Raw genomic sequence first — 22,720 nt, forward strand, 5'->3', positions numbered from 1 at the left:
GAGAAGGGAGAGAAGAAAGGAAACTCTGAGCCATGAGGAATGTACACTGACTTTCTGCTAGAAGTGAAAAGAGGTTATGGTGATGAGGCATGTTATTGCAAACCTACAGCTTGGCTAGGAGTTTTCTGCATCCCATATAAGATATAAGTCAAGAGAAACAGAAGCAATCTTTTTTCTGTGAGGCCCTTTAAGGACTTTGTAAAATCACGGTAAAACCGGCCTAAAGGAAAATTCTATTTTTTTGACCATTGGAGTTTATTACTGGGAGATTAATGAGAAGAGTTTGAAGCAGAAGATTAATGTGGTCTATTCTTATAACCTCCTCTGCTCTTCATAAATCTCCCATTATTACATATGCACTAAGCAGCATGTTGCTTCAGTGAGGCACAAGTCCACTAACAAGCTCTCTTCCATTTGCTTCCCTGTGCTTCTCAGAGGCCAAATTTCTGTGAAAATAATCACTACTCCCCTCCAAACTGACATCCTCTTCCTCTCCATTAAGCCCTCACCACCGCTAATGAACAAGGAAGCCAAGAAGGAAAAAAAATAACAGACTCATAGAAATATAGACTCATAGATCTTTGGATCAACTTTTGTAAATCAGTTGTTGAAACCAACTGAAATAGTGCAAAATTAAAAAGGTAAGCTTTTGATTTTTGCTTCTCCATCACAGTTAAGTTGTATACTTCGTTGTCTCCTTTCTGTCTTGTGAGAGCTGGACAGCCTTTTTTTCATTCTCAATCTCTTGGTCTAAAGAAGTTGATGAGCTAACATCACAGATGGTCACCACCACCTCAGCCGTCAAAGGGGAGACACCCAGAAGAGGTACAGCTAACAGCCTAGGTGGACTTGTATACCATGGCTCAACTTCAGGAAGCAATGCATATCATAGACCAAATACACAGGAGCGTGGACACTAAACACCTCATCGTTACGGATAGCTTGCTTTCCCACAGCATGCCTGGGAGAAGAAGAAATCTTAGCTGTATTTTGATGTTATACAAGGATGAAGAACCAGCTAGATTAAGTGATTTATTTAGGGCCACCCAGGACACCTCTAACTGAATCAGGAACAGAGCTTCAGCACCTGGAGTCTTGCTCCAGTTAACACTCATATCTGCCCGAGTGACAGACTACACATTCACTCTACAGAATAACAAAATCAACTCTCTTAAATACACCCTGTTAGAAATGCTGTCCCCCATAGCAAGACTGCAAGAGATTCACAAGCTTCCTTCGTGCACAGAGGCCAGAACAACCCTGCCAAACTCTGTCCTAAATTATTCGTGTGTAAAATTAGTTGAGTACAAAAGAGTAACAGCAGAAAAGGAGGAAGAAGAAGAGCTGTTTTTGGAAGTTTTTTTTCTTATTATGCAAACACGGAGTCCAAAGATTTTCCAGGGAATTGTTGTGTTAAATAGCCACAGTTGTAAATGGTGAATTCATAAATGAATACAAATGTGTAGCTGTCATAACTGGCAGATGACACTTCCTGAAGGATAAGCTTGTACTCTTCCCCAGCGAAGGCGGCATGCAAGAGTTGCATCTCCTGAGACTTCTAATGTACAAATTCTTTGGCAATTCTTCCTAAGGCAGAACTGTTTTTAATTTAGAAGATGTCAACCTACTTGTACTAGTGGGAGAAATTAATAAGCCAAGGATGCAGGTCGGCTGTGCTGTAATACTGAGTAGATATGTCTCCATTAATTGCAGGATTGTCTGTGCTCACTTAAAAGCTGTTCTGTCTCAGAGCTTGATCCTATTGCCTTTGCTCATATAAAACTCCCTTGAGCTTCTAACACCTTTTCTGCTGCTGACCCCTCGGGGGTGGGTTTGTTTCACGTCTGCATGCATCACATGCTGAATCACAGATTTCTTCTATCTGTATAGCACTGCTATGAATATAGATAATCATATGTCCTCTAATATTCAGTTCTATTGTGTTTATTTGTCCCGGACATTTAGAAAGTGCTATTTTGCAGATGGGGAGTTCAAGCAAAGAGAATCTAAGAGCCATATTCAAATGACTTGGATTGTAATCAGGGCTTTGGATCTAATGTTTTGTCCTGGCTGCTCTAAGCAGCCTTCTACATGGTGCCTTACTAAAGCATCAGCTGTTCCTCAGAAGCAGTCAGCTCTCTCCCCTGACCACATGTGGGCACGTCATGCTGTCCGAATGTAGCCCTGAGAGTCTTGGTAAAGGGGATACAGTGAGTCTGCAACCAAAAAAGGTGCTTAAATCCACATATCAGCTCTTCACCTGTTACTTTTCTGCCTACTTTCTGACCCTACTCACTAACAACTCATCCAAAAGCCATGTGCAGGAGACTGGGGGCATTTACTGGAGTTACCAGAGTCTGTCCTCCTGCAACAGTGTGGAGGAAAACCCTGGTCTAAAGGAGTAGATGCAGTGTTTAAGCTTGCAGATATTCTAGCAGATTCACAACATGTGCATGTACATGAGAATATCCAAAGTCCTTCAGTTTTCCCTATCCACTTCTCTTCATGATTATTCCACCCCAGTAAGCAATCTATTATCTTCTGGACTGACTTGTTCCCCACATAAAGTAACTCTATTCACACTATTAAGCGAATGATGCTTTCTAAATACCAGGCACATATTCTGTACAATTAGGCTTTCCAAATCTAAGGTTAGAGTAATAAAAGCTTGCCCGAATTAATGGCGTGCTCTCCATACATAATCTATGTAAATGTTTCTAAATGCAAGCAAATGAAAAAAATAATTAAGAAGCTTTAATTCTTCGATGAAATTCTGTACAGTTCAGCAGAGTCCTAGGCAATGGACATGGGTATCTTTTGCAGTGACTGCTTTTTTTTCTGAACAGGGGAGAAGTCTTCCCCTGTGTACAAAAGCAGCAGATATTAAATTTTGGATGTGCTTGTATTTAGGAGCAGAACTCAAAAGGTGCACTAACATCAGAAATCCACCAGAGGTTTTGTTTAGGAAGTGAGTAGCTTCTACCAACATAAGTACTCTTAAGAATAGTTTAAGCAATCGGAAAACATGCTATGTTACATTACAATCAACTATTTTAGTATTTTTTAAGTATTTGTTTTAACGGAAGTTAAATTGAGATTTCTAGTCAGATTTTAATCTTAGCTAGATTGAAATACAGCCAGTGGAACTACCCCAAATTTGCACTGATGTCAATAAAATATTTTTTGGGGGTTTGGTTTTTTCTTGTTTCGTTGGCTGGGTTTTTTTGGGTTTTGTTTCCTGTCATTGGAAAAACACTGCCAGTATTTTTGGGGAACCATGTTATAGCACATTACTAACAAAAGGACTTATAGAACATTGCTATTTATGCTGCAAGGTCCATGAAGTACTGACAACCAGAATTTTGTGAAAATGAACCATACTACCCTCATTAAAAAATGGACCAGCCCATCAGGTCTGCAACTACTATGAGCAACAGAGGGAATTTCACAGTCCTGAGTGGCAGCTTACTGTTGACTTACAATTCTATCCTTTTACAAGCCAAAAGTCTAACGTGGTCTAGTATTTGATACATCAGTAGACCAAGACTCATGTGTTTCACTGAGTTATTCATGGCCTGGGGCAGATATGCCTGCTCTCCCTGCCTTTCTCCTTTTTTTGCACTGTATAATCTCTCTTTTTCAATGGGAAACTTTTTGATAGAGACTTCCTTCTTCAGGTACAACACCGTGTGCCAAAAAGCCTCAGTTTTAAGCAGAGACTTAAAACAGTAATATAAACAATAAACAACAACTTCTACCCAGTACAAATGGCTGAAAATGGTATATAGAAAAACAATGTGGAAACAAATTAATTTGAGATATTTAAGGTTCAGAAAATTTGATGATTCAGTCTAATTGGGCACATTAAACAAACTATATTCAAGGGATATGCTCTTGGCATGCTCTAAAAGCCCTTTTTTCCCCTTTTTAAAATGAGAAATCTGGTTAATTAAATTTACTTACTAAACAGCTTGTATTACAACAGTAGAAAATGACAGATGTCTTTCATAAAATTAGTCATATTGTGGTAATTTTCCCCTCTCCCCCAAACATTGTGTGATTATGGACACACTTTCTCCTGTTAAAAAGCTATCTGTCATAATTGCTAATGAATTCAATGCAAAAATGTTCTGAAAGGAAGTGTTCTGCATGAAATGTAGAAAACTTTTTCCGTGACATATTTTCCCATTGCAACCTTATTCTGCAGGCTGTTAGCTGCTTGCAGAATACTGCATAATTTTAAAGGCTTATACTTATAAAGGCCAATCATGTATTAATTCATTTGGTATTCATTGAGAGACCTTTAATCATGATGGATTAATTTATTATAAATGTGGATATAATATGTTATTTCATAATATCACCACCATAATTTAGCAATTAAACAGTCTGTTATTATTTCAATCACTGCCCAGATCTGTATCATGATAAAATGTTTTGCTCCACGGTTAATTATTTTACATTACGTATAGGACAATGGATTTTTTTTAAGAGTAAACCACTGGGGAAGCGGAAATATATAAGATAATACTTTGCTCTGATATTCTCCTTTGTCTCTGAGATGATTCATCCTAAATACTTAGAGCCAGCTAGTCAGAGGCTTGAAGTGATTACAGGTCTGATCCAAAGCTTGTTGAAGTAAATGCTGCACTCAGCATCTTAGACCCTATCATAAGTGAGAGGGGTGTAAATAGTTAGCCAGAAAAGGATGCCAAGAGGACAAAAATCAGGTAGGTACACGAATTAAGTGCAGTCTAGGGTAACAAGCGTAAATGGTCAGGTACCAGAAAATATAACCTGCTATTTTGTGAAGGCTAAGGGAGACTCCATTAGCGCTCACCTGTATTCCCGCTCACTAGACAGACAAACACAAGGCTTGGAAAGGGCCTGAGATGAGGCCATTATACCCCCTTTCCCGAACAGCATTCTTGCACGCTTCTGACACTTTCAACTCAGAGGAGAAATCGAGGTGCATTTACGCTGATCTGGTTTTGCCAGTGTCAGATGTCTAAACGTTACAGTGACCTGCGTGGAATGACCCCAGAGAAAATCTGGCTCAGAAGTGTAATTTTCATATTACAGATGTGCAAACTCTGACATTTGAAAAGAGATATCTTGCTTTGGTATCTACAGTAAGTGTGGAAATTTAAAAGGTAAAATCCCTGGAAAATTATATTCAGCTGCTCCTCTTTGCTGTAAACACTTAGGCCTCATTTCTTCCTCTAGCATGTGCTGTTGTTGTGTCTGAGTCAACACCATAGCAGCATATGGCTGCACACTTGCCACAAATTCTAGAGCTGGGTGGTTCTTTTTTTTTTTTTTTTTAAGTGGAAATGGTGGTAGAAGTTGCCAAGTCTGTGTCTCGGACTGGACAGTAGAGAACGAATCGATCTCTTTCTTGGAGCTCATTTTTTAAACTCCCTCTATTGACATTTAAGTAACTGATTCTTCTCCATCATTGTTAGCTGTCTTTTTTCCTGCCTGTCAAGAGCTTGCTAAATTAAGATTCACAACCCAGGATAGTTTTCGGATGAACCCAAAAGGAGTCAATATGTTTACTTAGATAAATGGTTATTTTACAAGGTAGTGTAAAATGCATAATTTTCTGTGGTATATAAAGCCATGAAGCACAATCCATCATGAGTGACTCATTTAATCTCTGATGTATCATTGGATGCCTTCTTCAAAGAGCAATCTGGAATAAGTGATATGTATCGGTAGATCCAGAAAAAAAGCTGCACAGAGAGCAAGTGAAGAGATAATCAAGATGATGAAAATGTATACTCGATCATATGATAGAGATCACCAAATCCTGCTAAATCCTCCAGTGTATCACCCTTCCTGTCCAGGATTCACCCCTTCAAGTACATTTTCTGCTGCTTTTCCTTCTCACGTTTGGACTGGATAACAGAGCTATCTGCAACCAGACATGAAGAACATTTTTACGGACTAACAAATCTGCTAGAACCAATGGCTTTAATCTCTCCTTGGCTACAGAATCAAAGCCAGATTCTCTGCAGGTGTAAATGGGATCTGATCCACCGCCTTAGGTGGAATTTCACTCATTTACACCATTTCAGAATTTGGCACTAAGAATGTTGAGATCAAAAGGTTCCAGTTGGCAAAGGGATGTGCAGAAGAGAATCTGTCGAGGGAAATATTCTGGGAAGACTTATCCATCCTGTAGAAGAGGACTTATTTTTCCTCAGAGGAGTACATTATTGGTAAATCCAAATTATATTAAATTTTGGGACATGTCTTATGACCCTGCTATTTTTAAATTGGCCAGCTACATAGGAAGCCTGCCAGAACCCACAGAAGGGAAGCACAGTGATTTGGTCCTCTAAGTGCATTTTCGCATCATCATCATCATCATCATCATATTATATATATATTGTATGCTTTTATTTTCCACTGACATACACATATTGGTGGTCTGTATTGTTCATTTCCTAAAAACAGGATTGGAACATATCCTGCCATGCTGCTTGCACAACATGCACCAAAAGAAGTGGCATTATTAGTAGATGTGTCTGCATGATGCCACCTGCTGCATTGCCAGAAATAATCTTCATGTAAATTGTAGTTCCTGCATATGCAACGTTATTTTCAGAGACAACTAAGAAAGATCTGTTTGTTTGTTAATAACAGTTTTGGGAAATATGGGAAGCAATGAAATATCAAGACAATTAGAAAAATTATCTAAACTGACATTTCAAGTGAGTAGAAAAACACAACCCCCAGTCCCTCACCCCGCCTCCTACACTGTTAAATGTGTGAAGCTGACTTTTCCAAAGGGACAGCATCAGTATGTTTACACTTTTATATCTTTGGATGCTTGTTCAGAATCTGATTTGCTCCTGGACAAGAGCATATCGATGAGTACCTGGTGTATTTATTTGGATGGCTACAGACATGCTTGGTCTGAAAGCCAGCTCCAATAGCCCTCATCAGGTCTCATTAGTTCAGTACCAACAGCCAGCTTGGTTTTCCCTAATAACAGCAGAAAGTTTCCTGGCCTCTCTCCACACCCGTTTAGGTAATAGGAGGATTCTGCACCAGGGTTGCACCAGGTTAGATCAGATGTCTATCCAACTCATTGTCCTGTCTCCGCCAGTAATCAGGAGTGGATGCTTGCTCCAGCAGGCTGTAAGAGTAAAGCAAGCTTGTAATACTTTCCTACCTTCCAGAACCTTATGGTTCAGGGATGTCCTGTACGTATATCCTCACACTGAATTTTTATTATGCAGGCTAGGGATATACTTTTATATTTGATAATGCCCTAGTTAATCTGTACACTCACCTGTTAGCAATTTTTCCCACCTACTCTTTTCAGGTCCCCCATAACAGGGTTGGCAAGGTAAGAAACTGCACCTGTCTAAAGTCTGAAGTTCAAATCAGAGCAGGTGAGTAGTCTGGAGAGGAGAGCCCCTTTGTTCTGTGTTTATATTAGTTATGCCTATAGTAATTAAAAAAACAACAAACCAAACCCAAGGGCAGGGCTGTGTTAAGCACTATTGCCTGATCATTAAAAGACCTTTAGCCGGTAGCATGCTCCCCTGCAGAGCTTTGGGTGGTGTCAACAGTCTCCTTCAAAATGTTCCAGCTTGGGTTGAAGGACAGCAGGTACCAACAGCAAGGCTGGATGCTGTCGGTTTTGTCTGGGGTTGCAGGCAATGTATACAGATGAATATTAGCTGTCCCATGCCAGCAGGCCTTGGGGCTGTAGGGTGGTCCTTGACTGTTTTATTTCATAGTACTGACATAATTTTAGAGGCATGCCCACAAGTAAGGTAATGATGATGCAGTAACATGAACCACTATCACCAGGACTTTCAAAACCAGTTTTGTTACCTTCCTGAGAACAAGGTTTCATGCCCAGGAAAATCAATCTTGAGGCAATGAATGAAGCTGCATAAAGAAACTTGGAGGCATGGAGGATCTTTTGAGTTAAGAAGTTCCCCAAATTAATTTTGCAGCATGTGAAAATTAGTTCCTTTTGAAGTGTTTGCTGTCCTGCTTCAATGTCATTTATTTTGTCCTAATGTATTTTGTGAAACTTATGCAGAGATATACATTTATGTAAGATAAACCACTAGCAGGGGTCATAGAGTACCATTTTTGTTCTAGTAAAATCTTTGAAGACTAAGTCACATGAATTTTTGAATCACACTTCATGAGAAAGACTTGCCTGAGGTTTTTAGTAGTTTGAGGTATGAAGTTGATTGGAAATAACAGAAAAAAGAACAACTTCTGTATGTTCACTCATGTATTCAAGGAAAGATCAGTAGCTACAGCACAAAAGTATATCCTTTTACTGTTGAAAGAAAAAGACAGAAAGAAAATTAAACTGTGACAATGTTTTCATGTTTTGTGGTGGTCAGCTTGTGTTCACGTACAGAAGGCGTTGATTATTCTTGCTCTAAGTTATCTAGCTTTTGGTTTAAATAAAAACATCAACTGATGATATTTCCATGTTTTTCCAAAAGGTGATATCTGTGCAGTAGATTATGAAACATCCTGAAAAGCAAGAAAAATGTATCTGAAGAAAAGGGGTACAGGACGGAGTATTGTTTTCCAGGGAATCACTTTATTGGCTTATTTGAACCCAGAACTTGCAATTCTGCTCCAAAGAAGCAGCATATCTGGATCTTTGTGTGTCAGCAGTTAGAACTGGGACCATTTCTAATACAGGGATACAGTATTCAATAATATAGAGGTCTAATGCTCATATTCTGTATTATATCATGCCTGACAAATTTGGTGGCGTTCTAAGATGGGGTTATGGTATTGACGGATGAGAGAAGAGCAACTAACATCACCTACCTGGACTTGTGCAAAGAATTTGCAAACGTCCTGCATGACAGCCTTGTGTCTAAAGTGAAGAGACATAGATTTCAGAGATGGACCACTTGGTGGATAAGGAATTGGCTGGATGGTTGCACTCAAAGTGTTTTGGTCAATGGCTCAATGTCCAAGTTGAGACCAGTGATGAGTGGTGTTGTTCAACATCTTTGTCAGTGACATGGACAGTGGGATTGATTGCACCCTCAGCAAGTTTGCCAATGACACCAAGCTGAGTGGTGCAGACAACGTGCTGGAGGGAAGGGATGCCATCCAGAGGGACCTTGACAGGCTTGAGAGGTTCTCCTGTGCAAGCTTTGTGAGGTTCAACAAGGCCAAGTGCAAGGTCCTGCACCTGGGTTGGGGAAAACCCCAGTATTGATACAGGCTGGGCAGAGAATGAATTTACAAGGGACCCTGAGGAGAAGAACTTTGGGGTGCCGGTAGACAAAAAGCTCAATATGGCCTGACAATGTGTACTTGCAGCCCAGAAAGGCAACCGTATCCTGGACTACATCAAATAAGTGTGGCCAGCAGATCAAGGGAGGGGATTCTACCTCTCTGCTCTTGTGAGACCCCACCTGCAGCACTGCATTCAGCTCTGAATCTCCCAGTGTAAGAAGGACCTGTTGGAGAAGGTGCAGAAGAGGGCCATGCAGTTGAGCAGAGGGCTGGAGCACGTCTCCTATGAGGAAAGACTGAAAGAGTTGAGGTTGTTCAGCCTGGAGAAGAGAAGGCTCCACAGAGACCTTATAGCAGCCTTCCCATACCTAAAGGGGGCTTTTAAGAAACTTGGGGACAGACTTTTTATTAGGGCCTGTAGCAATAGGAGAAGGGCTAATGGTTTTAAACTAAGAGAAGGTAGATTAAATTAGATGTTAGGAAGAAATTCTTTGCTGTGAGGGCAGTGAGACACAGGAACAGGTTGCCCAGAGAAGTAATGGATTCCCCATCCCTGGAAGTGTTCAAGGCCAGGCTGGATGGAGCTTTGAACAACGTGGCCTAGTGAAAAGTATCCTGCCCATGGGAAGGGGGTAGGAACTAGATGATCTTTAAGGCCCCTTCCGAACTAAACCAGTCTGTGATTCTATATTATCTGTCCGCACAAAACTTTGAACTACTGCATCCATATAAGCAAGTCTGAAACCTCTAAAACAAGACAGGATGCTTTGCTGCAAGAATAGAGTTAGCCTATACCACCATCTTACAGAACACGGCTATCCCTAGTGTAAGAGTTCCTGGCTAAAATTATTTTATCTGTTATGCAAAAATTTGTGCATGTTGGAACAGTAACTTCTATCGTCCTTAAAGATTAGTCAGGCTCTAGAGATCATTATTTGCCATTCTGGGGCAGATACTCAGCCCACTTCAAGAAGCCACTCTGACATATCATCAGAAGGTCTGCAAGGCTTATGTGAGTAGAACTAAAGTCGTTCTCAAGAAAAAAACCTGAAATGAGCACTAATATAAAAATCCTACATTTTAATGTAGGTCTGATGTGGGTATAAATCCACTTGTATGCCTAAAACAAGATGATTGGTGATTTATTAAAGTGTGTCTATTTTTCTGGGTTTATTCATAATTCATTTATTAATAAAGATTTCAGCTGCAGTGGAGTCTTTATCCTACCATCACAGGAACTCCTGGCTTCGTAACTTCACTGGAGCAACCTAAATGATGAATATGAGCTGAAGAACAGAAGCCAAATCCTTCTAGGCACTGTATATTTGTGCTTGCCAGAAAAATTATGGCCAGTCAAAGGAGTAGGAGATGGAAAGTAGCCACCTTTGCTTTAGTCTTCTCGAAGTCCACTGAGGACACTGTGCAAGCCTTTCATACTTGGACCTACATGAGTACCTTCTGAAGCTGGATACAGGAATTGGGGGGCAGCAGAGACTGCTTATTTATGAGTTACTTAGCAGTCCCTGATGCAGCAGTTGCCATAATGCACAGCCTCAACGCAGCTTATTCATACTCCTGGCAAGAATTATCCTCATGGGGAGCTGTGCTTTCAGATGTTGCTGGCCAGAATATGAGCATACTTTACTGCTTCTATTGCAGAGTATGAGTATATTCACTCTGGGGGCAGTTTTAGCATTTGGCCCTATGCCTGGACATCATTACTATTGGGCACTTACACTGAACACAATCATGCTGACCAAAGTCTGTACTGAAAAGATTACATTCTCCCAAACCAATATTTTCAATTTGGCCCTCATGCTTCTGACAGCAGGAAACTTTTGGAAACACCATAGGCAGTGTTTGCTGTAAACAATACCTGAAAAGCCTGTTGAATATCACAGGTTTATGAAAGCAAGATAACGCAGAAGTACGGTACCCTTTAGTTAAACGGGATGACCTGAAGTGAAGCAGTCAAACAATATGTGCTCCACATGGCACAGAACCTCAAGGTGCCTTTAAGCAGCTCTTCTAAGAGACCACCTGCTTAAAGAGTTTGAGGCAAACCAACAGAATTTACTTCAGCTACAGAGAAGAATATTTTCCTGCTAACACTGCAAACAGTTTAATAAAAAATATAAATTTAAAAGTGCAATTCTACTTAGAAACGGGACTGACTATCAGACTGCAGCACCACATGCGAATCTAAAAGGGGAGGGAGCTTTGAGTTTGACATGGCAAGTGTTTCTATTCATGTTACAATTGCAGGAAAGTGTTTTGCTATATCTGGGCAAAAAGAAGTATAAAGCAGCTAAAAATTTTTAATACAAATCTGAATATCATCACATTTATAGAATCTCAAGGTGCTGGATTTCCAGAAACTGTACTTGTTAGCTTGCCTGGCAGAGGGCATTGACTGAAAAAAAAAAAAAAAAAAAAAAAAAGATGATGCTTCAGCAACAAAACATTTACTTGCTGGCTGAACTTAAAGCATTTCTGTGGTTGCAGTGGCTTCTATGGGGCTGTTCCCATACCATAATCTTAAGCACATAATTAGGGGCTTTACTGGCTCAGTGCCTGAACAACCAGTGCTGATTTCTATTGAATGCCCATTATGTTAGGGACCAATTGTAAGCTCATTAAAATGAACAGAAAGGATCCAGCAGACATTGGATCAAGCCTTGTCTCAGGACTTTCATCAGAGAAACAACATTGTCTCTTGTTTCCTCTTTTGCAGGTCACTGAGTTCCCAGACTTTGAGTCATTGATTACATCGTACTATCAATGAAGTTAGAGGTGTGCCATTGATGTAAATGGGTAAAGGATAGGGCATGAGGAAACAAAAAGCAGAATCATGTACGATTTGTGATTCTGGGTATTGGGTGCTTAAAAAGCAAACAATAAAGCAGGCATACTCATGAATTCATGGATACAGAATAGCCCCTGGTTTAGAGCACGGTGTGTGCCATGCCCTGTGTTTGATAATGTACATCGCATTTCTTTGGAACAGCACTGTATGCGATTTTTACCCTCCCTCCCCTTCCCTCAATGCCCAGACTAATAAATCTCCCATTTGTCTCACCTGTAGTTACAATAAAGCTGTTCTCAACAGTGTTAACATCTGCCATGGTCATTCTTCTGGGGTGAGAAAGGCAGAACATTTTCATTGCTTGTTCATTTGTGAACACTAGTTAAGTAAAGCTGTCACTTGTGTCCAATTATGGGTGAGGATTTTATAGCACAGTCTCCTTCCTAAAGCTAAACTGACATGGCCAAGCCCCATTTTATAGGCATTCTTAAATTCTTCCCAGCCATATTTAAAATCCTTATGCTTGGGGATGGCAGGTGCCATGTGTTTTCACAGCTACATTAACAAATGCAATTTTGTGGCAACTTGACCATGCCAGTGAAGCAGTAAATTTCTGTAATCTCTATGGTTAAGAATTTCACACAGGACTTTGCTGGGAATATGTAAAGCCCATTAGTACAGGAGCACAACGTAGATAAAATTAAAATACCTTTACAGTAAAAGCCAAAAACCCCAGTAAAGTCTGGGGATTTTTTTGCTGCTAAAGCAATGAAACGTGTCAGAGGAAAATGTTGAAAAAGGAAACAAAGCTTCACTGGGCTCACCCAGCCTGCTCTTCTCAAATGACTGCCACCAATTTAGGTGAGAAGTGATAATTTGGCTTACACAAAAGCTAAAACAGGCTTATCCTAAAGCATAACTGGGATGTAAAACTTTATAAACCTCTTTTCCAAGCTCTTACTCCCTGTGACAGTACACTTACACTGGGATAACTGTCCTCACAGATCTTTTTGCTGCCTTAGGGAGACAGTAGCCAAAATTTTCCTAGTTCCTAGCATGTGCAAATTGTGGTGATGCATCTGCAAAACAGTCATTAGCTGTTTTGCTCATGAGACCTGCATTTACCAGCATAAGCTTTGCTGCTGGCACTGACCCACCTTGGTGTTACTCAGGGCTGCTAAAGCTCCCCCCCAGCTTCAGCATCTCAGCTGCTGTGAGGGTTGGGTGCAAGCTGCATCACATGTAAAGCCTATGCAGGGAGAAGGATCGTTGACTTATCCTGCTTTGGAAAGGGATCTACTTTGCAAAATGGGACTAATACCATTTTCCCTCCCCACGCAGCTTTTAACCAAATTCCTCAAGACCCCACAGTGGGTTCCAGGGGTACCACTGCGAGGGGACAGTTTTACACATCGTAGCAGGACTGGGTATCCGGTCTCCAACAGATCCTGAGACAGCTGTTAGATTTTGCAACAGGGAATCTCAATTACCAGCAGCAAACAGATGAAAAACAGCAGCTAGATCCTGCACAAATCCATATATTATTGTTTTTCTGACCTGTAAGTCATTTCAGCAGATATTTCCCAGATTTCCTATAAACTCATGTGAGCTATAGATTTTTATTTTTTTTTTCATTAAAAAAGAAAGATGTGGTTCCAGCATAATCACCTCACTCCAGGGACTGGATCTTCCGGAGAGCAAAGGCAACAACCTGCTCGGAGTGCAGTACTAGCCAGGGAGAGGAATGCATTATGGATTGCTCACAGGCTTCTCCAGCAGAAACCACTCCCACAGGTTTTACCATGGGGTTTGGGAAAAACCCCTAAAGAACACAGATCAAACAAGAAAACATCTTTGAACGCTTATAGTTTGTTGCGAGATGGAAGTGTTTTGAAAGTTACACTTAGCAGCTCCCTCAATCTCTTAAGACTTCACGCCAGAAAGCAAGGTTGGGGAGATCAGCTCACACGCTTCTGCACACTGTGTGGCTGCACTGAAGCCGAAGAGGCTATTCACAGAGTGGCCCTTTGAAGTTGGTGGCGTTTTGTCATTGATTTTGAGAGGCCCAGGATTTCATTCACAGTGTGTAAGGTTAAGCAAGTGAGTAAATCCTTGCAGGATCAAGGCTTAAATGTGTAAACCTGTTCAGCAAGAGTACCCAGCCTTTAATGTCCTGTGAATGTGGTCTCCCTTACTGCGTGACACTGGGTAGGCTGCTACTGCTCCTCACTCAAGTGCGAGAGCTTCGTTTAGCATGCGTGTGTCCTTCATAATCATCAGCATCAAACTTCAGATACAGCAGAAGAAAGATGTTAGTAAGGCTGCTTATTAATGGAGTGCCAATGGAAAACATTGACTGCATCAGATTGCTTAAGAGCCACTATTAATCTATACTCTGTCTCTTGTTAACCAAAACGAAGGCAACGGGCCTTCTGCATTGCTCACTGTGTCAGGGGCTTGTACAGTGCTTATCCATTAATCACTGAAAATAGAAAATGTGTAAGAGATCAGATCTTGTGTTCAGAGCTTGCGTGAGCAGATCTCTTGTGTATTACTACATTTTCTGCACGCTTCAAAATCCAGCCACTGTCCTTGTCTGGATAGACTATCTCTGCAAAACATTACATAGCTCTGGTTCAGAACAGAGCTACCTCAATCATACCTGATGATCAACTATTTTATATTTAAATGAATGGTAGAATACAGCTTCTCTAACTTAAACTACACCTACGCATAATCTTTAAGATGCTGAAGGTTACCTAAGTTATGGGAGAAATGAATCTTCAGGAAGACCATGTTTGTCTGATGGACAGCGTGTCCATATTGCTAAATGTCTTTGATGTCCAGTGTGGTCTTAAGTCTCCAACAGCTATACTGTGCATTTATATATATTAATATATATTCATGTGCTGATACATTTACTTTTGAAGTTAATCAGATTTTCCTTGAAGATCAACCTGACTGCAATGCTGGTTATAGTCATCCTTAGGTATCACTTCCTCTAGACCTTATGAACAAGGCTGCTCTCACGCCAGCTCCCTCTGCTCCTTCCAGTGCTCTGTACAGTGAGCCCACCAGCACCACCCACCACCCTTCATGCCAAGAAAATGCCTGGGGCCAAGCAAAGGGCCAAGAGGACAGAAGAGCTGCTCCACAGATGTCCAGGTGAGATGTGGGGGTGAGGTATACTGTAACATTTGGGAGCCTGGGATCTCTCTGCTGCAGACACTTTTAGCACTGTAAATGAAGCCTTAGTTGTACAAGTTCAGGAAGCCAAATTGTCTGTCTGGAAGCTTTCAAACACACGTAGCTTCCTCTGGGTAAGGGAACTTCCATCAGGAACACCAGCTCACTAAAATGCTGGTGCCTAAACTAGGTAGACTTCACCATACTCATGGAATTTCCTGACTTTTAGAATTTTTAAAGCATTGAGGAGTAACTTTTAAATGTCCCTAGTCTGCAAAGTAGAACAAATAAACCAGTTGCAGTACCTCTTTTCACTATATCAGTTCAGCCTACTGAAAGAAACCATGAGGAACAAGATTAATTGTACATTAAACACACTGGCTGGAATGCACTTGTGACAGCATCCTCCCAGCAGCCCTGGAGGACTAAAGATATAAGTGAGTGACATTACCCTGCCTATATAATCCAGGGTTAACTTCACTGTGATTAGCCTTGTTTTATACCCACTGCAGGTATATTTGGCTAGGTAAATCAATAGCACTATGACTGTTTTTCAAGGTATGTAATGTACAGAGTTCTAAGCCCTCTGTCTTCATGAAGTAGTTAGAAGAGAAGCCAAGAAGACGAGGTAAATATCTAGATTAAGCAATGCAACAGCATGGTAAATTAAGAAAATTTGAGGAGGAGAGGCGGTTAAATGATCTGAGTCTTGAATGTGATGTCCTTCAGTGGGATTCAAATAAAATAAACATTTAAAATAGGTCAGAAAAATCACTCCCTGAAAGTGCCTGCTTATTTCCTCTGGCTGTCAACAGGACCCCAAAGTGATTAGCTCAGATGTAGGTGTCTACAGCATAGGTAAGTAAATTTGGATGAGATTAATCTTACCTCTGGTGTCCAAATACCATAAACAGAGAGCAAACATTTATATGGGCGATACACAGGCAGTTGGAGATTCCACATGGAGAAAGCAAAGGAAATAAATATATATGCAGAGCTTTGGGTTTGCTCCCCTTTTTCTACCACCCCTGAAGAAGGTGACAGTAAGTGTCTTTAACAATGGGATTAGGAAAGATGTGGCTCCAAGAGGTCTTGGAGCACATCAGCCTTAGGACGGGAGCTAAGTTATCAGCCTCCACAGGCCACGGGACACTCAAAGCAACAAGGAAGACTTTGTGCGATAATTAAAGTCTAGAACCGAGCTCTCTGGGCCTCCACTTCTCTTAATGCTTTGGTTCATTCTTGCTGATATTTTACTGTTTACCTTAAGAATAAATATTTTATTTTGTTAATTCATATCTAGTGACCTGATTAATACTGCATATGCTACTGCCTTGGGAGTGATGAAAGTAATTAGAAGGCATTAGATTATTTTTAGGGCTTCCTATACCCTACACAGGGTTAGAGGTCCCAAAGAGTCTACAGCAAACCATGCTCACCTCACCAGGAGATGAAGGACATGTGTCTGGCTGCCAGGCTTGTGAAAGGAGTGTGTCTTGGCAAGTGTTAGCCCAAGATGCTATCAATCGGCTAGTGGGGGAAGACCAGGGACTTGAGATTGCTCTAGGCCAGGTACAGCAGTCTTGCTTCATTGGTGATGTAGAGCTTTAAGAGTGGTTCTTGCTGAAAGAAGACCATAGCTAATTTGTTAAATCAAATGGAAACACAGCAAGCCCCTTATAATGCCATAAATCATTTGCCGTTAGAAGAGAAATGTAAAAGTCTTTTATTATTAGAATGAAAAAAAAAAATCCTCAGAGGTTAAAATCTAAGCATTTTGTCATGACTCTGTGATACTTCAATTCAGCTGACCAGAAATGTAATGTTAATAAATAATCCCATTCAGGGAAAGAGTTACTGTTGCATGTTCTTAAGTACTTCTTCAGAGTCCTGAGAAAAGTCTGGGATTCTGGCCTCTCTCAGGAGACAGAAGCTGATGAAATCCCATCATGATTGCCCATGGCAAGTCTGTGGTTTACCCCAGTTCTACCTGCTGCATGCTACTCAGGCTTGCAGTGATTTTGTGCAGAGAGTTGGAGATGTGGAAGAAATACTTTCTTTCAGCTTTTTCCCTGTAAAGAAAATTCATAGCTATGTTATCAAAGTTTCTAATTATAAAATTTCTTTAATCTTTTATTAATAGGAGGGGAGGGAAGATGCCAAAACTTATGCCATTTCACAAGTAAGATTATGGGTTGATTTCTGATTGGATGACAGGGCCCTAATAATAAAGCTCATAATTTTATACTGCATTTCTCTAGTGATGATAGAGGTTCTTTGTGCATAATAGCACCATTTCTATTCAGGAATCTTGTTAACAGTTGTAAACTCAGATTATCATTTTTATTAGCCTAGTGTTTTCTTATTTCTGTGTTACTGACAGGAAATTACAGCAAGTTTTCTGGCTTGCTTTTTTCTTGTGCAGTAAAAGCAGTTCCATTCAACTAGAAATTTCCAAGCACTGGGTAGAAGACAGTATCACTGGAAGCCAACAACAATTTAAAGTGCACAGATTAATTAAAAATGCATATATTTAAGGACTAAATTCAAAGAGAAAGTAGACTGGTATATTGGAATATGATGGTGGTTTTTTTAAAGGTACAGATATGTAGCTTTTTGTACTTTATGACTTCAGGAATAAATTCCCATCACCAAACTCAGCATCTAAACTCGGCTGTAATATGTTTTCATGTTGCTTTGTAACAGTGGCTTTGACATCACCTCTATGACTGACCACCCCTGCCTGCATTCAGGTTCTACTCCTTGCCCATTGCTGAGGTGCCCATCATGGGCAGTGGGAATCAACCACCATGGACTTATCACAGCTTTGGCTGATTAAGAACCTCAGATGAGAGTACTGGTAGTTGTTTCACCCCATTAGGTCACTTGAGCATTGTAAAAACACTGTTTCTAGGAGAATTTGAGACTATAGCTGCATAATTTACCGTCAACAGTCTACAGTTTATTCATATTACATCAGATACGCTTCTAACTGTCAGTTGATACTGAGTGAATAAAAACTTATTTCCATAACAAGAACACTGAATTCAATCCTTTTCTTCTCTGGTTATAAATGAATGGGAGTTTAGGATTACAAGAGACAAAGCCTAATTTTCTGAGCCTTGCAGACCTTGGTGTAGGGGTAGTGGGGGGAAGGCAAGCTGTCAGGGCAAAAGCAAGATGTGGGAGCTACAAAGACCTCATTTCACAAGACACCACCATTTTCTGCTCAAGCAAAGTAAACCTACAGAAAAGTATTGCAGTGCTTGAAACTGAGGCTGAAATAGGAAGTGATGAACCTCTGTCAGTGCCCTTAACCCTTGTTCCCCTACAAAGCTGCTGCAAAAGAATATGATTTCCCATGTGGTGTTGGCACGTCCTCTCCCCTTCAGGGACGAGAAAGGGAGTCTGTGTTTAATCTCCGACTGCTCTCATCTCTCCTGTCCTCACACAGCTTCGCTCCTGTGATCACATTATGCGTTTGGCAAAACAGACCTTTGAGTCTGGAAAGTCTGACGTATCAATCTGCAAATGATTAATTGCAAGACACCTTTTTTTTTTAAAAAAAAACAAACCAACAACCAAACCTAAGGAAAACAGCTTTCAAGGAGTTAGAGAACTAAATCACGCAGACTTTCTAACTCCATCAGATTTCTCTGAACAATCCCATCCTATGTTCAAAAAGTTTGCCTCAGCGTGGCCACAAAGCTGCGCACAACTGGCTGTAAGAGTTGTGTTTATTCTGAACACCTCAGTAAAAGCTCACGTGATCCAGCCTTAAGTGTAACAACAGCTAATTGCAGTTAGGGAAAGAGAGAGAGTTCAGCAAACATCAGATCCAGGTCTGCTAGTACTCAGCAGTTTCCTCTTAAACACAGGACAAGCTCAGCCTTCCTGTTGATTTCAGCAGGTGTTGTAGCATTTAATACTTGGCAGAATACCATCCAGAAAGCCTGAGAAAAAAAGTCGCCTTATAAGTTTCATAAGGATCAACACAAAGGAAAAGCAAAACACATCTCATTTTCTGAAATAAAATGCATAGTAGTGTATTTATGTCAGAAAAATACTAGAAAGGAGACCCTGGAAATCAGGGGACTTGCAAAGCAGGAACTGCAACGTGTATAATACAGATCTGATTTTATCTGGCAGGCTTATATTCGTAGGAAATACAATCCACAGCATCAAACTCATTCCTTACAAAGAAGCACTCGGTATTTCATCTCAAAGTTTCTCAGCTTCTCGCAATTAGCTTCTACAATGGTATGACAAGATACAAAGTGGAACATCCCTTCCCCCCTTCCCTTCTCCAGAAGAACAATGCATGGTAGAGCAAGAACTTTAGCCGGCACTGGACAACAATAAATCCTGGATATACTGACCCCACTCGATGCAAGCTGAAAAATATTTATTTATTTTTTTTAAAAAAAGTTTCGCTGTTGCACTTCCTTACCTACCTGTTTACCTTCAGTAAACAGCTGAACAGGCAGAATGATACCCAAGACCATCTCCTCCACCCCCATCTCCACCCCCCGTCATATGAGTGCTTCAGGCAACATTGAAAGGGAAAAAAAATCACACGCACAAACCCCCCAACTCAAGTATCTTTTCTGATAGGAGCATGGAACAGTAACCAAAAAACAATCAAGTCCTCATTGTCATAGTGCGACAATCACAGCACTGCTTCTGTTGAGAAAACAGTCAATTCACAGAGAGAAAAGCGTTACGAGGACAGACACGAAAGCTGTTATTATCCATTTTAAGTAATAGGAGAAGGTCACATATCAAGCAGTTATACCTTTTCATTACATCCTAACCCTCCACAGCAGGGGAACCACACTTATGACTGCATTAGACATACAAAAGCTTTCAGTTCCAAAAAAGGAAAAAGAAAAGATGGGGAAGGGAAAAAACCCCAACTAAATTCATCTTACCAGCACGTTGCAGCACCAACTTGCTTGAAGGAATGTTGCCTTTACAGGTTTCTCTTTTAATTATCCTGGAAGCAGAAGGGGAGAAAAAAAAGACGACGAAGCAGGGTTGTTAAATTAGCGTGTGCTAGAAGCTTTTCAGTTTGTCGCAGAGTAGAAAAATACCAAAAAAAAAAAAGAAAAAGAAAAAAAAAAAAAGGGGGACACACATGCAAAGAAAGAAAAAAAATAAAAAGAAAGCTCAGTAATTTAAATTTGCTGTCAGTTCAGGCAGCATTGCTCTGTCCCGCCCCTCATCCCACTGGGTTCTACTACCTGCAGGGCTGCAACTGACAGCTACTGTGCAAACAAAAAAAAAGGCAAAAAGCATGCTGGGACCATGCTGACTGCTGTCTGAGTCTCTCTCTACTTCTGATAACCAAATATCATTAGTGGAAAGGTTCTGTTGTTTGCTGGGATTTTTAAGTTGGGTTCTGTGCATGAAATTTAATTTATTTTTAATAGATACAATGCATCACGTGACAGAAAGTGGTGATTGTGTTTCTCTGCTCTCCTCAGAATAGAAACTAACCTGAACACATTGATTCTAGTGGTATGGTATGTATAAAAGATACACAGACATTTACCATGTTGCACTTTGCAAGCACGCATTCAGCCCTGTCTGTAATACTGTGAAAAAAAAATAAATGTTTGTTTGAATGGAAAGTCAGGAAAGCATTTCAACAAAAAGCAGTTAAAACTCTGGCACTCCAAAAAGTTGCTGGTATTGTTTTTGCTCTACTTGTAAGCTTTCCTTCTAAACTTTTTCAAATAATTTTTGAGAACTAAAAGTAACAGAAGTCAGAGGCATAACAAACAACTTGTGCAACACTCATGAAAAGGACAAACTAATGATCACAGTACATAAAAAAGCTATGTTTTAAACCAGATGCTTAAAACCATTTTTGAAACTCTGTGCTAGTGACTATTAGCAGACAGCATACATCATATGAGCACAAAATACTTGATGAAAACTAACAAGAAAAACAACTAGAAAAGCTATAAATGCCTTTTTATAGCTATTTTAATTGTTGCTAACAGGCTTTTAGCAACAGGGCTAAAATCATCCATCCAAAACAAAGAGAAGCATAATCTATAACTTCTAACTATAAATGTATTCATGAAAATATGGTTCCCACCTAATTATAAAATAAAATTAAAACAGTGAAATGATGCTTTTCCTTAATACTTTAGCAGTAATTGCTTGGATCATGCCACAGTAAATATGCAACATTTGTATTCAGTTATTGCTCTACTTATGTGTGTAACCATAAAATAAAAAGCTGAAATGTTTAAGCTTAATTAAATTAATCTCTGTTTTACTCAAAGTTTGCCATTTACACAGGAAGAGACATATGCGCGCTGAACATGCCTGCCATAGACAATTGGCTTCTAAATAGTTTTTTAAAAACTCTGTAGAAACTAATTGCTGCTATGCCTGCATCCCTTGTGCAGCCTTTACTCATCAAAGTAGTTCTGACAGGGTGACTCTTACCATCAGAGATTGCACAACAGGACTTCAGATGTAAGGCCTGCCCTACAGCCCTCCTAATGCTCAGTCAGCCATGTCAAATAGGTACCACAGTCAACTTTTAAGCTGCTTTTCAGCTGTTTTAAAGCCTCCAGACCCTTTTAACAGGTGACCACCTGAAGCCATTTCTACAGGTGGTAGAAATCTCCCACCATTCCAGACACAAGGTTTAAACTGGTATGGTTGAGGACCATCTCTTTTTGAAGCTCACCGAGATCTCTTAGTGGACTTACACTTTCTACAAGAATTTTTGCTGTTCCTTGTGGGTTTAGTCTCAGTACACAGGGAAAAGACAGTATAGAGGGTTATCTTCAAATTGGAAATACAAATAGATAAAGATAGTGAACATAATTCAGAAGAGATGCAACTGTAGGTTCCCCAGGTACTCAGCAAAAATGCAGCATTTTTTTCCACTAGAATTTGCTCTCATTTACACTTGTGTGGCTTTAAAGCCCTATTTTTATGCTACTAAAAGGTTTTGCTATACGTTTTCATGAAAGTTCCATGTCTCCTGGTTTGCTGTTCTTTCTTTTAACTGGAAGACTTTCCTTCTTTTTGCTTCTTGTTAAGAAAAATAAATGGCAAACGGTAAAAAAAAAAATAATTAAATGTTCTTGAGGATTTGACAACATTTAATCCTTATTTTGTTATCTTTATGAACACATACATGCACACATACACACACATGCTCAATGTCAAAATTCTGTTAAATGCAGCTGAGTTATTATCCTTCTATATCTCCTTGCAACAGTCAAGGGTGGCCTGTTTTTAATGCACTTGGCATTTTAAGCAAGGCACTCAGACCTTCAAAAGACAAATCATTGAACTTTGCCTTTAATGGAATACAATAGTGCCCTAAATAACAAAACTTAAAAAAGCTAGATTTGGCAAGCAGATACAGTCAAGAAGGCAATTTGACTAATTGCTTAAGAAAATGCACAAGAGCTCATAAAATCAAACATTTATAGATACACACTGCTTGAG

At 40.1% G+C, this 22,720-nt stretch overlaps 1 long non-coding RNA gene across 1 annotated transcript in view; it reads right to left on the reverse strand.

Annotated features, from left to right (window-relative positions):
* The window catches only part of LOC101924797 (uncharacterized), a 168,189-nt gene extending 147,720 nt beyond the window's left edge, over positions 1-20,469 (reverse strand). The window contains exon 1 of the long non-coding RNA XR_240991.2: positions 20,170-20,469. This is a non-coding gene — a long non-coding RNA (uncharacterized LOC101924797). The remainder of the gene's footprint in view (positions 1-20,169) is intronic.
* Between the last annotated feature and the right edge of the window lie 2,251 nt (positions 20,470-22,720).

This window comes from Falco peregrinus, chromosome 6, assembly GCF_023634155.1.
Source record: "Falco peregrinus isolate bFalPer1 chromosome 6, bFalPer1.pri, whole genome shotgun sequence".
Classification (NCBI taxonomy): Eukaryota; Metazoa; Chordata; class Aves; order Falconiformes; family Falconidae; genus Falco; species Falco peregrinus.